General features: G+C 35.9%; 1 protein-coding gene across 1 annotated transcript in view; it reads right to left on the bottom strand.

Annotated features, from left to right (window-relative positions):
* NRK (Nik related kinase) overlaps positions 1-19,831 on the bottom strand; it is a 138,618-nt gene that overhangs the window by 77,097 nt on the left and 41,690 nt on the right. The gene's annotated exons all lie outside the window — the stretch shown is intronic.

Raw genomic sequence — 19,831 nt, 5'->3', positions numbered from 1 at the left:
CATTGAAAGATTCCAGCCATGGCCATAAAACAGAAAAAAAAAATCAGCTTATTTCTACCCTCATTATCTGTGATTTATTCACCCTTGAAAATTGAATGAAGTTATTTCGTCAGACAATGTATCCTAATATTGGGTTTGAAAAATATGCTCACTGAACCTACAGAGGAATGAAACTCCAGGTCTTGGAACCATGTACTCAGTTAATATGCCAAATCACTATATAAGCCTCTATAGAAGTCTGGCATATACAGACAATAGATCATAGAAATTTGCTACTGTTAAGATGGCATTTCAGAGAGTTCCCCCTGTATCTTGACTCTTCAAAAATTGTATTTTGAAATAATTTTAGACTTATAGAGTAGTTTCAAAGATTGCACAGGGGGTTCCTGTATATCTTTTCCCCAGTTTCTTCTAATGTTAACATCTTACATGGCCATGGTACAATTGTCAAAATGAAGAAATTAATATTGGTATAATACTCTTAACTAAATTACAAAATTTATTCTGACTTTCCAGTTTTCTCACTAAGCTGTTTTGCGATCTTAGCTGAAGGACTTGTCATAAACAGATTGTCTCCCTAAATAAGATGCTCAACTAGGACCTATAAATCCAGTTTTTAGGATGTGCTCTTTTTCAGTTAGAATGTGACTTTTATGGCAAATTACGTTAAAACAACATTTGTGTTAAACACACAAAAGAACACTAAGAAAGGAATTTAGTTTTAGATTCCAGATTGGGTGTTTATTCTCACAATTGCCCTTTCTCACAATTGGCCTTTACCTCAGTGGATATTATTTACTACAAGGACAGTAGTAAATTATAAATGTGGATTTTGGGACTGTTTTTCCTATCAGTAATATCTGGAGTATCATACAGCTCCACAAGATTAATAATGCTTCATTAACTAGAGTTTGAGTACAAAGAATGACCTTTACATTTTTAATTGCTAAATAAAAATTGTATATATTTATGGTTTATAACAAGATGGTTTGATATATGAATACATTGTGGAATGGCTAAATTGAGCTAATTAACATATGCATTACGCCACATGCTTATCATTTTTCTGTGGCGAAAACACTTAAAATTTACTCTTTTAGTAAATATATTTATAACAATATATTGTTATTAACTATAATCACCATGATGTGTGATAGATCTCTTGAACTTATTCTTCAGTCTAACTGAAATTTTGTGTCTTTTGACCAATATGTACCCAATCCCCTTTCCCCCACCGTCACCAGCCTCTGGTAACCACTATTATACTCTCTGCTTCTATGAATTCAACTTTTTAGAATCCAAATATAAGTGAAATCATCCATTATTTGTCTTTCTATGTCTGTCTTATTTCACTTAACATAATGTCCTCCAGGTTCATCCATGTTGTCACAAATGACAGGATTTCTTTCTTTTTAAATAATTTTCAAGCATCGCAGAGCTAGGAGAAAAAAGTTCTCTTAGCTCTCATTCCTATCATAAAAGCAACTGCTGCTAATACACTTTGTATAAGTTCATAGACTCTTTCATATTTGAGGAACAGAGGACAATAGGTAGTAGCAATACTTTGTAGTCATTCCTGACTCTAGATTCAAGTCTATTGGCATTTGAAATCAAGAAGTCTATCATCTTCACTTAAGGAAACTCTTTGTCTTGTTGTCAAACTCATTCCACGCTTTCAAGTTTAGTTATTAATAAAGCTACTATGTTATGATTTGGGGGGCAATAGGTCAACTATTCAAAATACTTCCCTGGCACTACACAATCTACAACAAGGTATAAAAATTATTTATTAAGTCCTGTCCTCCATGTTCTTAAGATAATGAAACTCAATATTAGCTCAGAGAAGGACACATTAATTTGTCATTAACATTTTAGCATGAGTTAGACTATCAGATGATGCAACTACAACAGTGGCAATGAACAGTTAAGTACTGATGGAATGAGAAGGTGGAGTAAAGAAAAGGCTGGAGCCTGAGGAGTTCCAGAAGGGGTTGTTCTTCAGCCATATTGAAAGAAGCAGGTTCCTGGAATGGAGAGCAGGGAAACTGTGAGTGAGCAGGGAATTTCAAAAAGTGAAGGAAGTTTTAAAAAGGGGAAGAGGATGGAGAGTTGGAAAGATAAACTGTTCTATTCACAGTTTATTGGAGAAATTTATAGTTTTTAAGATGTATACACCTGAAACAATTAGAGAATAGAACCAAATGCAAAGACTAGTTATTAACATAAATTATTGGATCTCAAATACAGTATGTTTAAACAGTTCTAGAGAAAAAATATATGCTACCATGTGAAGGACTTAAATAAAGTCCTAAAAAACTTCCCTGATTAATTTATGCTGACACAACTAAATCTGTTTTCTGGGGTTGCATTCCAAAGTATAGTAATTAAGATGAACGTATATTCTTTTTGCAGTATCATTTCAAACTATCCAGGAGAGAATACATATCCCTTAATGTGTTGATTTCAATTTGGCAAGGATTTGTGTTCTTAATTAATTAACTGAGATAATCAAATAAGCAGCATCATTTAGTCCACTTCCCCCAGGAAAAACATAGTTTATTATGGTGCTGTTGCTCTTCATGGCTCTAAAATTAATATTAGCATTTTAAATCTGTCCTATGAACAGAAAATGTTGCATGTCCCTGAATTTAAGATGCTGCTCACATACAGGACATTGTTAAAAGGTATATGTGCCTGCTTTTAACAAAAACTAATGCAGGAAAATCTTGTTAAATATAACAAAACAAATAAAAGAACAGTCATAAAAAATTTCTAGTTTACAAAAGGACTTGCACTAGTATTCATGCAACACCAAATTCCCCAAATTTATTTGTATCTCAAAAGTAAGGAAGCAAGGTCAATTTTTACACTGGGGACACAGAATCAAATACAGGTTACCCAATGATTGTAAAGAAGAGTTATGAATTGTCAGTGTCCTGGCCACCTGAGACTTAAATTTGCTGACTTCCCACTGATCAACAAGTCTACCATAGTCTTTAGTCCCTACTTCCTTTGGGCACACAGCATTTAAAGATTTCCACTTTTGTTTTATAGATCTGTTGTCTGCCTTTGGGCATGTTTGGATAGAGGTAAGTGGTTCTTCCAGTTACTCACTATGATTTCTGTCAGCAGAACTAGGAGATAGATGTAGGAGTGTGGGGAGAGATGAGAGAGAAGGGTAGGGGTAGAGCAGAGACCAGGTGATGACCCTAGGTGGAGCTCAGTCTTCTCAAATCTGGACCACACTGACAATATTGAGTAAGGTATGTGGGCAAATTTATTAAATACAGAAAATGACAGAAAAAAAACCCAATAGGGCATTAAAGCCTAGTTATCAAGCACATCACTGTATCAAGGATTTAGTCACTCTATTAATAAAATCAGGTGAAACTTAAAAGTCCTTAAACTCTAGTAATATATTTATTTTATCTTGATATCTCTAGTGCCTAGCATCATAGCTGGTACACAGGGCCCTTTTGATGAGTACTAGTTAAGTGAATGATGAATAGAGTAACTAGGAACACTTCACAGAAGAGGTAAAATGTCAAATGGACCCTGAAGATGGCATAGCATTTGAACAGATTCAGAAGCAGAGGTTGGGCCCAGTGGGTGGGACATTATGAACAAAGGCTATGAGGTAATGCTGAGCAGGAAGGCACAGACACTAAAGAAGGGAAGAAAGGAAAAAGGGGGAAATGTCACAGAGAGAAGACAGATGAAAAGGAGAGAATGCAAGAGGGCACCTGTTTTTGTCATGCCAGAAATTTCAGTGTAAAAATTTTTAAATAAAATCTTGTTTAATAGAAGACAGAAGTCATCACTGAGAGATGAGCCATTAGTAATTTAGCACTTTATGACGGGATTTTGTTAGTTAATGGTCTGATGCAAAGCCCAGAGTTGTTAAGGCACTGAAAAACCAGCATTGAATTGCAGTAATGATCAATTTCTTGGGGATTACACATTTTAAACCATAACAAATGATTTAAAATAGCAGTTGTGACAGCTGTGTTAGAAAAATCCACCATTCTGCAGCAGTTAATTACCATGTTTTTCTCTGGAAAGAATACAGGACAGTCTTTGATGGCCTTGTAATCTTGATTAGGCTAATTTTTAAAAAAAATCATGCAGTTAAAGAAACTGTTGTAGGAAGACTGCTGACTCTTCAGCAGTTCCTACATAGTCCTTCCCATTATTTGCTTTGCCTTCTGTTGGCAAATCTAAACCACATAATCCCCCAGGGCATTCTTTCGTTCTTTTCCATTGGTTTTGTGGTGGCAGAAGGCCATGAGGCACTTACTACACTCATGTCCATTCTGTAACCTTGTTTTTCATTCATAGAATTTTGTCCTTCTAGTCATTTGCTTGGGTGCCAGCTTTCTCATAGCAAACAAACTAAGTGACCCTTCGAGGCCACCGAGAGTGTGATTGTAAACAGCATCTGGGAGTACTTGGTGCTGTGCCGGGGAGGGACAAGACAACATGGCCAACAAGATGGTTTTGGTCAGTGTCAGGTCCATGCAGAAAAACAAAGACATGTAGCTAGAAAGGACTTTGAAAGGCTAACAAGTCCTTATCAATGTCTCTAAGCAAGGCCTTTCCTTCACCAGTGCTTGAGATGGGAAGTAATGGTGATTTGGTTCTTATTTGAAAGCTTTCATTTTGTTTCTCCCTTCTTAGTCTTCATCACCACCAACAAGCTCAACCAGCCCAAAGGGACAGATGGGATCAGAACATTCAGGGTTTGGAGGTGTGGCTGAGATTGGAGTGGATCTACCACAGATTGGTAGTAGTGGTGGGAGGAAAGGTTTGGGGACATATAAGGGAACATGGCAATTACTCTCCATCTCACATCTTATCCATCAGGAAGATTTACTTATTACTAATAATAACAATTGCCCAAAGAGGAGATGTAGCCTGTTTTTGAGATCCTCAAAGTTATTTTACAGACATTAACTTTAGATTTGTTTTAAGGAGGTTTAAGCAACTCAGTGATGTTTAGATGTTTGACAGGCACTATGTGGTAATTGACAAGATTATTAAGCTTCACACTTATTAACTCCCACAAAGGCTTGTATATACTGCTAGGCCACAGGCTGTACTCATTACATTAGATTGAAGGACAGTCATTTAGCTGCTAAAGGACACCGAAGAGTCTGTTATTCGATACCTGTGTAAGCATTCCATCATTACAAAGTTTTGATACACCTAAGTGTATCAAATCTGGGAAATTCTTCTTAGGTGTGATTTTCTCCTTTTGGAGAAAACTCAGAATAGGCAAAAGTAGATATTTCTGGCTTTCGGCAGATGGATCCTGGAGTTGAATAAATACTATTTTAACCTTGACACTTTAAGATCGACAAAGACTTCTATAATCAAGCTGCTACAACTTTCAGGTCAAACATTGCATGTTAATGGGGGAGGAAGAACATGATCGCCTCTTCCTTCAAGAATAGTAACAAAGAGATTATTACTAGACTTTATAAATATTGCTTATGACACTGCTGTCACTTTTAAACCTCTATGGAGAAATGTCCTATCTTCACATATACCACGAGGGTAAATTTGCATTCAAGTTGTTTTAGCAACATAAATGAAACTTACATGATCAGTTGGCACTTTATATTCCTGAGCCATCTTAAGTTCCTTTTGCCACCGAATCTATTTACCCTTCTATCTCCCCTACTGGATTGGCAGCTTCCTAAGGGTAACTTTCCTCTCTATCTTTAGGGTCTGGCATAGTACCTGGCACATCATAGGCACTCAGCAAATATGTGCTGAACTTATCAAGTCAATTGCAACATGGAGCACTAAATAGGGAAGGAGCTGCATAGGCAGAGTTGTTTCTGTGTTTGTGTGTGTGTGTGTGTGTGTGTGTGTTTTGGTGGGGTGTACAAAGATAATCAATCTATATACCAAGCAATATGGGAGAAGAGTTAGAGGGAGCCCAAAGCCCAGTGGACTCCATTATATGCTGGAATTCCCTGACAAAGGTTGTGAAAGTACTGTGGCTAAGTACTCCAGGAACTCAAGGGCCATTATTTGTCCATAAGTAAATGGTATTTTCATTGACCCTAGGTTGCACTGTGATGCCACCCAAAATTTTTCACTACTCTATCCAGTCAGAGGGCCTCAATGAAGAAGCTGGTCAAGGTCAGAGGGCATGAGCTCACAAAATAATCGAAGTGCCAAGGCTCTTGCCAAATTGACAAAAGTTTGTCAGGTAACATTACTTAATATTCATCCATGCTTCCCCTAACCTGTGGCTACTACTCTGAAATCTTCACTAAATACTTGCAGTTGATACCCTCTGTGGTTATATCAACTATTGGGACATGTGATAGTGAGAGCTCTAAGTTCTTTACTTCTACATTTTTTTTCTTAATATACGCCTAAATTTCCCAAACCTTTGCTACATGTAGTCAAAAGATTTGTACGGAAACAGATTTTTGTAGCTAAAAAGCTACAGAATCACCAGAATAATCCAACAGAATAATGTTTTTCCTCTTCCAGAAATCTGGGACAGTCATGGTCATGCTTATTAGAACTGTGAAAGGAGTCGGAAGACGGCCTCCGTGGTTTCAGTGGCTTTGTAGTTTTGAAAGTGCCCTGTAATTTGAGGCAGTTATGTGTGCTTATACAGCAGGTTCGACTGAGTTTTATTGCCCTTGTTATTACTCCTGCAGGGAAACAATAGGTCAAAATACGTAGTAACATCATTTGCAAATGGAGCTGCCCTCTATTATGCCGTAGCATTCAAATGATGAATTGTACAAAATGGACAATAAAGTTCAGTGTTCTTGGCCGTGGGATACATACAACATTTGTGGGAAAAAAATGAATAGCTACTAGTAGGCAACTAAGGAAAGACTGCAATATACTGCTATGTGGCAAGCCAGATCTACAGGGGACAAAAATACAAAGTCATTGAAGCTTGCTGTTACAAATGGGTGACATCATAAAACCTTCATTGCTGGTCACTAATTCAAATTTAAAGTCACAGGCTATAACTGCACATGCTGAGGAAACTACATAGGAACTCCATGAGACTAGGGCCCACACTATTTCAAACCCTCTGATAACACTTCCAAGCAGCATTATTTATCAAAGTATATGGAAAGCATGATTAAGCGAGTGATGACTATTTAGTTCTCCATATAAGAAGCTTCCTCACAATGACATTCTCTTTTTTTCCCTGCAAATGAAAATACACCACAAAAATAAAAGGGAACTCAGCTACTAGAATGACTTACATACTCAGGATTTTCTTTTTCTTTCAGTTACTATTTTCTCCCACTATCATAGATTATATACCTTTTTCCTTTAAGGTTTGTCTGGGCTTAACCACGGGGCAGTGGGTGAGAGTATGGCAAGAGCAACAAAACCCTCCATAAGCAAACAGATTTCAGCACACAGCAGATAGTGCTTTATTGCAATGTCACAATGTTTTAACACAGATTGCTTTCTTTATGTAATGCATGAATCAGTTAACACTCATGCAAAATGCATTCCATCTGCTCAGACAGATGTAAGCTGCAGTGTTTCCAATTCTATCAAACAGCACAATTAGTTGAAAGAAAAGCACTGAGACAGATGGGTGATGAGTGAGAAGAGGGGTTCAATGAAAAGAAGCAACTTTGTCTTAAAATCTACCCAGTCAAAATGGAATTCTCAACTTTTCCAGGTCTGTCCACAGAGGTACAAACACAACATCCCTTAATATAAAGATAAGGTGAAGAGGGTGTTGATGCATTTTTTCAAAAGTCTTTATAAACTGAATTGTCTCTACAAACCATAGTAGTAACTAGTAGTACACAAAGGCACTTTAGAAGCACTGAAGTTGACTGGGATGGCTGCTAAGAATAAGGGAAATGCCAGGGGGAGGGAAAATAGAGAAGGAAGGAGTAGAAGAGAAAATGAGAGAAGCAGCAGGGAGTAGAAAAAGACTAGAGAAAGAAGATGATGAGGAAAAAAGCATAGTTTCCATTTAAGATAGTACAAGAAATACCAACAACAGCCCTTAGGGTCTAGTCAATGCTTTTAAACATAGACATGAAAGAGCAAAAGGACATCTTCTATCAATATCAATTTACTTCTGACTTCCGTGCCCTGCCACCCTCAAAAGGTATGAGTCCTCACTGTAGCCCCTAAGTTGACGGAAAACTACTTTTACATGTAGTGTGTTGCCTTGAATTGACCTTTATGGGTAAACTCTATGCCTCACACATTCCCTTCCTCAACATTCTACCCTGCTGTCCCATTCCTTCAGCATCTGGCTTTGGCCTTGTAAAGCCAAAGCACTAGCTAATCGTCACTTACTAACGTATTGCAAAGATCTTATCCAGTGACCTCTTTTCTCATCATGGTACATGTGCATTTTAACTGGCGCTGTCTGTTTCTTTTTTTTTTTCTTTCTTTTTTTAATTATAAACTTGAGTTTTTAAATTTAATGCTTTTTTTGAGAGTGTTTTTTTAACTCTAAGGAATTACCAAGGCAGTGGGAATTTCAGAACATTTTGGCTATTATAATGCTGGATTTGCCTATGACATGCTGTTTACCTCAAGCCTGCAGAAATGAAATCTGAAGAGTGTGAAATCAACTGAAAGGCTCAGAGTTAAACCCCTCAATAGATCCCTTACAGTTGTGTGGTGCACAGAGTGGTGGGGGGGCGGGGGAAGTGGATGGGGGAAAGTATGGTGGGATATAGCCACTCAAAGAATGTCAAGCTGAAAAATGCAGCATGATAAAAGTAGAATGGTACTATTGCACAGAAAAATAGAATCCAACTACAGGAAGATTTGAGTTAAGGCTACTCCAAACATAAAAGTCACTGAGGTAAGGAAGTCAAATCTAGCAAGGCAATATGGAAGACTAACACAATCATCTAGATAAAACTACACATTTGTATCAATTATCTGGTTGTTTCAATAAATGTGTGTGTATATGTGTATGCATGCATGTAAGAGGAGTACGTGGAGGGAGCAGTGTGTATGTGTAGCAATGACAATTCCCAGATTTGGAGGAAAGGAAGGAAAGAGATCTAAAGGATCATGGGAGCATGTAGAAACCAACTGTGCCTTGCTCAAAACTTTGATTTTTTTCTTTCCTCCTTCAAACAGTTTCACCATTCTTTTCTGCTGAATTCTCCACCACTAATTTTCCAAATTCATTGATTCCCACTCTCCAAAGGCATAGAGGTAGTAGCAGAAGCAAGATTAAGCCCAAGACCCTGGTGTTCTTTAACCCTTTCACACTACCTCCATATGTATTTATTAAATACTACCTATATGATATGCAGGAAGCAAGGAATTATAAAAATTAGTTATAGTTTCCATTTTTAAGGATTTTTAAATATAGATAATATAGATAATAAAGTTACACAAACTCCCATAATGCAAGAGACAATGTGGCAATTTTCACAGTAAAAGTGAAAAGTTACAAGGTCTTCGAAAGTATTAGAATGAATTTAAGATTCTCCTATTGAAAATTTTCACAAATCCAGGTCAGCAGTCTCTCAAATTAGAGAGATTCTAGTATATTTGAACATTTTCAAATTCTCAGTTTAGATTTTGATTCACACATAACAACTGTATTTTGTTAGGTCTTAGGTTCTGTATGTTTTCAAATTGATTTCAATGCCATAAATTACTGCTATAATAATAAGCTTCTAGATGGATCCATGATTAAATCCTATGGAACAAACTGCTAATATTTTGGAGACATAAGGAAAATACCTGGTAAAACAAGCTGATTGAATTATTTTAATGTTTATGCAATATGGAAGAAAGAGTTTCACCTATAAATATGTGAATTCAAATGCAGGCACAAATGCAGTCTAAATATTATTTTAACCATTTATGTGTTACTCAGACAATGATGGAACTTATTAAAAGATAAAAATATATTTGATGAAATTTATTTTCAGTTTGGGCTTGTATAAGTCAGGAATTGGGACCTAATTCTTAGTCTGGAATTATAAATAAATTTAGATGGTCTATCTATAACCTTAGCAAGTTCACCCTGGCTAATCAGTTTCAAAAATCATGTATCCCCATCTGGCTTAGATGACAGATTATGGAGTCCAGAGAAGATACTTCACCCACATCTGACCGAGGCAAGAGAGTATCTATGGGATGTGGCTTTGAGATTTACTTTGTGTTTTTGAAAAGATTAACCAATTATGTTATGCTTTGTTTATTTAGCAGTATTATCAGGAAGGTCAATCTGAATTAATTTAAAATCTAAATTGAAGCAACTTCAATATATTCATCCTGGCTGCCCAACAGAGAACCTTAGAGAACCTACTATGTTGATTGGGTAAGAATAATTTTTAATTAACTCATCAAGACTATACCAAGGTATATGTTTTCACTATCCTCTACTGCAACCAATACAACAAAAATTCATTGAATGCCTGTCTGCAATACACTGTGTTAGGAAGTGTAAATTGTATTGAATTTTGGTCAGAGAGTATGTTCTATAGGATACAGATTCTTTGGTATTTAAGATTTTCTGTACAGCCAAGATTATAATAAATTTTTCAAAATGTCCCTTACGTGCTGGAAAAGAATACAGCACATAAGAAACATTTATTCTCTAACTTTTGATTATTTCGTTAGTTTATTCTCTAACTCTTGATTCAGAATTCAATATATTTCCATGGGTCCAAGCTTGCTAACTGCATTCTTATGAAGGTTTTTGCCAACTTGATCTATAAAATTCCGAGTCAGATGTTAAAGTCCTCCAGTCTGTGATTATGGAAGTATCAATGTCTTTCGTAATTCTATCAATTTAGCTTCACTTATTTTTAGGGTATATTTTAGGCATATATGCATAGAAGTTCTGATATTCTAATATTTTAATAATAGATTTTTAATTTCATTTATGAAATAAACCTCCTCTATCACTAATAAAAATAAATTTAAGGTAAGAAAAAATATTTGAAAATTCATAACAGAGGTTAAAACCTATCCATGAAAAAAGTGTACCGACTTTTATGTTTTTTTTTTTTTTTTTGCTTTGTTTTGTTTTAAGCACCTGACTTACATTCTTACATTTTTTGAGAGCTATGCCACATTAAGTGCTCCTGAGGCTAAGCAGCGTTCCTTGGGCTAAACTTTGAACACAAAATAACTGACTGAACTGGTTTTCCCCTGAACTGACCGACAAATGGCTGTCTTGGCAGAATGTAAATGAGGAAAAAATTATCTTGCCATAGCAATGCCTACAAGGCTGTATGACCAATATCTTTGTCCTAAATAAGTCTTTGAGAGATACAGAAATCAAGCTACAGGCCTGCAAAGAAAGGTGGCAAAGATAGATGGTTTATTTTCTTTCTTTACTCCAATTTTATTTATTAATATACAAAATCTAATTCCTTTCAGGCCCAAATTACAATATTTACATAAATAGCAGTTCACAACCTTTGCCACTTGTGTGGGTTTAAATATTTGTTGCACCCCTTAACAGCTGCTGAAACATTGCAGGGTTTCCACTTCAGCAAGATCACTACAAAAAAAAGATCTCACTATCTCTCTAAGCCCACACCTGGGAATTCACGCAACCAAAGTACTCTGGCTCCAAGGGTCTTTTCTAGTGCAGTGGTCATGAGTCACTGTTACTGTAGTAATTTACAGTTTGTTCTTATTTATTCTTTTGTGAACTATGAGAAGTTAGAAAATGCCTATACTCTTCATCTGGAAGTACCCAAAAAAGGGTGAGCTCAGGGGCCTCCTTAAGGAGGATTCTGTTTCTGCCAAAATTAAGCCTTTCCTCTAAGGAATACACTGCTACTCTCCACTACTTCCTCCCCCACTATCCTCAACCCACCACTCCAGGTGTGGGCCTAGGAGATAGTGAGATTGTTTTATAATTGTTTCATCGGAGTGGAACCCCTGCAATATGTTTCAGTAGCCGCTAAGGGGTGCAACAAATGTTTAAATGCAGGAGAGATTCACAGTTTAAAATAAACATCAAAGGCAATCGTGAAGGGGAAATACGTTGCCCAACAGGAGCCTGAAGGGGGGCATAAAGAGTTGTGTATATGGCTAGAAGGATAAAATCCTACTTTTCATTGGGTGATACTAAAAGTGCTAAGGTGCTGATTTGTTATAAGTTGCTTCCTGCCTAAACTGTTGGGGTGGGGTACAATGAGAAAAGGGGAGAGAAGGGAGAGGAGAGAGAAGAGAAAAGTTTATTCTCCTGAAAATTCATCTGATTAATCCTTTTTGCCTAAACTCTGTGAAGTTTACATATTATCTCAGCAAATTTCAGACACCTTAAATGACCTAGTTATATTCTCCCAAATTAACTGTGACATGACCAAGTTTTGCCTTATAGAAAGCCAAAGGGAAACTAGTATTTCTCTCCTGACAAGTTTAACCACCAAATTAAATCATAAGATTATTCAAGTATTGAGAACCATACATATGTGTGTGTGTGTGTGTGTGTGCATATGTATGTGTTTTACTTAAGATATATGTATTCATTTAACTTTACAATTTGATCCATCTTTGCTACCAGTTAAAACAAACAGTGATTTTCTGGAAAGATCTGATTTCTTCCTCTACTTGGTGCATTTGATTATTTCAGAGTTTGTTTATTTTTTTTATTTTAAAAGATTTAGAATTTACCAGCTCAAACAACAGGAAGAGATTTTCCTAATAATAGAGTGAGTCCATTTGCAGAACTGGCAAGTTGTAATGGTGAAGTAGCCCACAATCTCAAGACCTCTCCCTATGTTTACAGGGTAACTAGATGTACTATACAATATTGCAGGCTAAATGTCTGTGTTTAGTTGATATCTCATTTAGATTTTTGATACTAAGCAGCACTGAGAGCTGTGGAATCCTTTCTATGAAGATTTGTAAGTGTACACTCTGCCTCTCGTTATATGAATTAAACTCAGCATATCTCTGCAGTATACACTCTAAATAAAGTCATAGCAATAGAAAAAAGGTCTTTTAAGTCAATTTTTTATGCCTCCATCTGAATTACAACTTTTGATTATTTTCATGCAACCGAATTACTTTGGATAAGATAAAGCTTGGAAGATTATCCTCTTACAAAAAGTGACTTAAACAAGTCATTCCCATGAGTTGATGACCAAACTGACTCCAACAGCAAAAGCCTTTGAGAACTGCTTTGGCATAAGCCTTGCTTATAGAATTTTCAAAAATTACCACATAAGATGATGGAAAATGACAGTCTGAGAAATGTCAGCGTAGGAAATGGAAGTCTCTTAGAATTCTGAGATTGTCAGGCTCCCACACATGTATAAAATGTATAAAAAGTGCAAAATCTCCTGAGGAAACTCTACTTAAGTCAATCTGAGCATTATTACCTTTAAAAGGAAGAATACTCTTCTGCAGAGAATAACAGAAGTGATTGAAGTAATGGAAAATGAATCTTTCTAGGAAAGTTTGGAGGCATTAGTGTTATTAAGCTGAGAGAAGAGAAGGCTCAATAGTAACCTGGACTATTATCTTCGAATATTCAGAAATTTATGGCTGCTGCTGTGACTACAGAAAACTGATAAAAAGAAAATGGGCTTTAATGAAAGCAGAAAAGATTATTAACTAAACATCAGCAAGGATTCCTTAACAATTAAAATGATAATACATGGGAATGGGTAACTGCCTTTTCACACAGACTTTAAAATAGTGCGTGTGTGTGTGTGTGTGTGTGTGTGTGTGTGTGTGTGTGTGACTATTTAACCTAAAAGTTTGAAGTTTGGCCAGTCTAAATAAAGGGTGTTAAAACAAAACTCTTTATTCTCCAGTAGTGATAGTATTCAATAATACAACTGCCTTCCTACCTTCTGCAACTTCAGCATCCTTAAAACCATCCCTAGTGTCTTCACAGTGGCTTTACTTCTTGCGTTTCAGAAAATGCAATCAATATGGTGCAAAAGCCTGGGCTGAGGTTTCATAAAAATCACATACCATACCATCGCACAGCTTAAGTATTATTCCTTGTCCACCACTTATACAATATTGGTTTTTGTTTCTTTCAGGCCTGTATGGAAGATAAATGGTACATAACTTCTCTTGCTACTTTCTAACTTTTTAGTGACTAAAGTCTTAATTCTCAAACCAGCCACTCATTATACGGAGTATTTAAGAATCGTTAAAGTATAAACTTGCTAAACTCTATGCAGGGCCTCTTTGCCTCAAGTGTATTGCCCATTGAAAACAAATTTAATCAACTTGCTTAGACCATTAAAAGGACAATAAGCACAAGCCCCTTCACCTTAGTTTTAACATCAACCACTAATTGTATGCATGGTAAATATTGACTTTGGAAAGTGAAAGTCACAAACACACCCATTTCAAAACCAATATATTCTCTATATAGTTTGTACATCAAATGGTCCATATCATAGTACCAAAATATTTTGTTGTCCATTGCTATTATTTGAAGGAAATCTCTGGATAATCTCAACCAAAATAAAATCATGAGGAAGAAAGAACTTCAGAGACCTGAAAATTTATTTCATTTTGGAAATGGATGATGACTTTCCTTTTATTTTTGTTTTTCAAAATGTCTTATGATTAGCTTTAATTTGTGTAGGATAACTTCCTGGCTGGCTTTTTTTTTTTTTTTTTTTCTCATTTGAAATTTTAGTGGCTAACAAGTAAAAAAAAAATTCTTCTTAGATTTAATGGAAAGCAGCCAATGATGACATCTATATATTACCTTATTCAAAACTAGCTCTTGAGTAATCTAGTTCACAGTTAAAGTTAGGCTGTAGTAGAGAATACTAATTTATTATAATAAAGACTAAATTATATTTATTTTCAAAGAAAGAAACCATTCACTGTTGCTTCCTTGATGACAAAATTATTTCAATAACTGTTTTACAGCAACTAAGCCCAATTTGTATCTTATCACTGTCATGTTTTATGTGAAACTCAAATATATATGTGTGTGTGTGTATATATATGTATATATATGTATATATGTAGGTGGAGTCTTGCTGCGTCACATAAGCAGGAGTGCAGTGGCACAATCTTGGCTCACTGCAACCTCTACCTCCCAGGTTCAAGAGATTCTCCTATCTCAGCCTCCTGAGTAGCTGGGATTACAGGTGTGCACCACCACGCCCAGCTAATTTTTTTTTTTTTTTTTGTATTTTGAGACGGGGTTTCATCATGTTGGTCAGGCTGGTCTCAAACTCCTGACCTCGTGATCCACCTGTCTTGGCCTCCCAAAGTGCTGTGATTACAGGCATGAGTCACCATGCCCAGTTGAAATTCAAATATTTAAATCAAATTCATGGCAAGCATAATTAACAATATTAACCTTTCATAATTTGATGAAAATACATTAAGTAAACTCTTACATTTATATTTATGGGCAATTAATCTTTAACAAGAATGCCAAGACAATTCAATGGAGAAAGATTAAGTCTTTTAACAAATGGAGCTGGGGCAACCTGTAAAAAGAAAATAAAGTGTGCCCTTCCCTTCTACCATACACGGAAATTACCTCAAAATGGATCAGCTACCTAACTGTAAGAGGTAAAGCTATAAAACTCCTAAAAGAAAACATAGCAGTAAATTTTTGTGACATTGGATTAGGTAATGATTTCTTATATATGATATCAAAGGCCCAAGTAACCAAAGAAAACAGATAAACTGGACTTCATCAAAATTAAAGTGAAAAGACAACCCACAGAGTGAGAGAAAATATTTTTAAATCATATATCTTATCAGGGACTTCTATTGGCAAATGATTTGAATGGATTTATCCAAGGAAGACATAAATGCCCAATAAGCAACTGAGATGTTCAGCATTATTAGTTGTTAGGGAAATGTAAATCAAAACCACAGTGAGACACCACTCCATATCCACTAAAATGGCTATAATAATTTTTAAAATTGGAAGTGTTTTGGTGCAGGTGGAGAGAAATTGGAACTTCATACACCCTTGGTAAGAATGGAAAATGCTGTAGTAATGGTGGAAAACAGTCTTGCAGTTCCTCAAAAAGTCACACATAGACTTACCATATGACCCAGCAAATCCATTTGGAGGTATATACCCAATAAGATTGAAGAGATTCATCCCCACACAAACTTGTATATGAATGGTCATGTCAACATCATTAACAATAGTTATCATGGTTGCACAGTTTTTGTATACACTAAAAACTATTGAGCTGTATACTTTAAATGGTGACTGTTATATAAATTATATCTTTTTTTAAATTTTGTTATGACTTTTATTTTATTTATTTTATTTTATTTTATTTTTTTATTATTATTATACTTTAAGTTCTAGGGTACATGTGCATAACGTGCAGGTTTGTTACATATGTATACTTGTGCCATGTTGGTGTGCTGCACCCATCAACTCGTCAGCACCAATCAACTCGTCATTTACATCAGGTATAACTCCCAGTGCAATCCCTCCCCCTTCCCCCCTCCCCATGATAGGCCCCAGTGTGTGATGTTCCCCTTCCCGAGTCCAAGTGATCTCATTGTTCAGTTCCCACCTATGAGTGAGAACATGCGGTGTTTGGTTTTCTGTTCTTGTGATAGTTTGCTAAGAATGATGGTTTCCAGCTGCATCCATGTCCCTACAAAGGACACAAACTCATCCCTTTTTATGGCTGCATAGTATTCCATGGTGTATATGTGCCACATTTTCTTAATCCAGTCTGTCACTGATGGACATATAAATTATATCTTAATAAAGCTGTTATTTTTAAACGAAAATAAGTTAAATAATGACTGGAGATGTTAAACATGAATTTAGTCTTAAAAAATTTTTGAAAAGATACATTTTAATAATAATACTACTCATATATTAAAGGTACAAATTAATGCAAGGTCAATCTCTGGACACTGAAGCAAGTTCTGGTATGGTAGAAAAAGCATTTTTGTCTTTGAATTCCAACCGTTTATCATTAGCTAACTCTGTGACTATAAGGCAAGGTACTTGACCTCTCAACTGTAAAAGGGGAATAATGATACCTTCCCTCGCAGGATTCTATTTTAGAGATTAGAAGAGATAACCTACAAGAAAGGAGTAGCATAGTGCCCGACACATAGTAAGCAATAAAAAAATACAAAGCCAAACAGAGATAATTCATTCAAGGCAAGGTACTGGGCGAGGGCTTCAAAAACAAATTAAGTCAAGGACTTCACCTTCAAGGGGTTCAGGGTCATCTAAGCTATTACAAAATTACCATTGACCAGTTTTATTATTCTTTTCAAGCTTTCTGTATGGCAAGGGATCCCAATTGCCCATCTGCCTTCTCAAAAGGCTTCTGCACCCCTTTCACTCCCCGCCCCACTACACGTGTGATTGAGGAGGCATTGCATAAGGTAGTGCAAAGAATTCTATTTATGTGTGGCTATTAAGTGAACACTAAAAAGCAGTCATCTCTTACTGGGGATAGCTGTGATATATTTTCCAAAAGCATTGTATTAATATATTAAAAGCCTGGCTTCCACACGCACTGTGGAGAAGCATATTCCAGTGTATTTCTGAGATGTAGACTTCTCAGCTGCTGCTGATTTCTAGGTTCAAGCAGCATATTATGTTAAACATACCCTTTTTGGGTTATGAATCATAATATCATGCTGATACTGGCTATATACAATGATTTGGCAAGTCATTGGCATAAGAGTAGTCTAGTTTATCACTGGAGAACCTTATCTGTCAGGGTCCATCTATTGATGCTTCTTGCAGGATGAAAACAACCAAGGTCAATCATAGAACATGGTTTACCTTGGCTCTTATTATTTCTCTTTCAAAATCATCATCTTATCAATTTTACTATTCTATATAGGTCTGTTTGTGCTTGGAAGTGGAAATTCAGCTCCCCCAAACATAATCAGGTTGTGTTATAAAGCACATATCAATATTACCAAACAAATTACTCTTCCCCATTCTATATTATGCAATCAATGATCCAGGTTTTTCTCTTTTATCTAACTGAAAGAAATCCATTTGAGCAAGCAATTACAGTAAAGCAAGACAGTAAAATATTTAGAAAATAATACCTACTCTTCTTAGAAGGCAATCTTTACTCTTTTAAGGTGAGTATATTCTCTTGCACTGAGATTAACTTTATTAATTAACTTTCCCTCTTCCCCAACTAGCTCCAAAAAATAACAATTACCGAGAAATTAAAGAAAGTGAAAAAAACCCTAAAAACTGTAAAACTGATAACAGTCTTGTTTTACACTGACCAAATCATCTTGGGTCAACAAGACACTGATTTTGGCAACCTGATACATCACTTCAACCCAGGTGGCTCCATCTTGACCCAGACACTGATATAGGCGAACAGATGTTTCTCAAATTTCACATGACATTATCCATTCCACCTGTTTTTGTGATAGATGATTTACTTTCTGACACACAAGCAAATCTGCCTACTTGCCCCTTCTACCCTTCCCCCAAATCAGACCACCTCACCAGAGGAATTGCCTGAGCTTAATCAGATACTAGTGCAATGCTTTCAGTTTAGAGAGGCAGAAACGAATTTCAGAAAGGGAAAGTAACTTTACTGGTGACACTTTGAGGAGAGAGTATAGCCGGCAGTATAAGTGAGCCTGAAATTATACCTCTGGGGTCTAAGACTCAGTGTTTTTCTATAACTACACAATTCTATCTCTATAGCATTTTGGTTATCTATCCATTAATCCGTCCACATATCTTTCAAATCTCTCCTTTTATAATATGAAAAAGTAAAAAAAAATAAATAAATACCTGGAGATGGTACACATTTTTTTTGGTCAGGTTTACTGAGGTATAATTTACATCAGTAAAATTTGCCCATTTTAGTGTGAATTTCTATGAGTTTTGACAAACACATGCAGTCACAGAATCACCACCACAATCAACATGTAGAATAGTCTCACTATCCCAGAAAATCCCATCAGATGGCACTTTATTCTTATTATACTGACTGTACTGGTAATGGACTTATCAGTTAATGGAAAATTCTGTTTGACTAAATGTTTAGCTTAACCAAGAGGCATCTAAAACACACTTTTTGCCCCATTTTTTGCTGAAAAGTTTTCTAAAATGCTAGAGTTATTTGCTGCCTTATAGAGAAGATAGAGAAGAGAACAGTAGGATATATCAGCCAGCTTGGTCAATCAGGTAGGGTTCCTCAGGTGACAGGCCTGGGCAATCCAGGGATGCAAGGGATGGATACTAGCAAGCAAACAAACAGCAGATAGAGAGAAAGAAGACACACAGAGAGAAAGAGAGAAAAGGAAAAAAGTGGGAAGAAAGACGAAAAGGAAATCTTGTTTATGCATACATTTTGCAGAGTCAGTTTTAACTACTGATTATAGACACAGAAGATCTGTGAAACCCTGCTGAATATGTGCCCATGTGTCTGCAAATGCCTGGAAATAGCTTTTCAAATTTGTTTGGTTATTTTCTTAGTCATGCTATTAGCTATGTGTGTAACAAAGTCCCCAGTAAATTAAGGGTCCCTTTGAATTAGCTTAACCAATCAAGATCTGAATGCAAAAAAAAAAAAAAAAAAAAAGGATTTTTTTCTTTAAGAAATAAGGTTCTCTGCAAATTAATATAAATACTATCATAGGTTTTGGGTATTTATTTATTTGGCCTCAGACGCCAGGAAAATCTGATCTTTATTATTCAACTGAGCTCAGTTTCACATCTTAGATTATTGGGATGGTTATCCTTATTGCTCTCCTGATTGGTTTCTGATCTCTCACCTCAATCTCAGCAATGCATATTAACTTTATAAATTGCCTCAAATCTTCTGACAAAAGGTGAGGTTTAATTTATAAATTGTTTGCATCTGGTTGCTGGGTAACTGGCTAAAAGAGTAATGTGGAA

Source organism: Mandrillus leucophaeus, unplaced genomic scaffold (genome assembly GCF_000951045.1).
Source record: "Mandrillus leucophaeus isolate KB7577 unplaced genomic scaffold, Mleu.le_1.0 Scaffold834, whole genome shotgun sequence".
Lineage (NCBI taxonomy): Eukaryota > Metazoa > Chordata > Mammalia > Primates > Cercopithecidae > Mandrillus > Mandrillus leucophaeus.
This window is presented reverse-complemented; position numbering and strand designations above follow the sequence as displayed.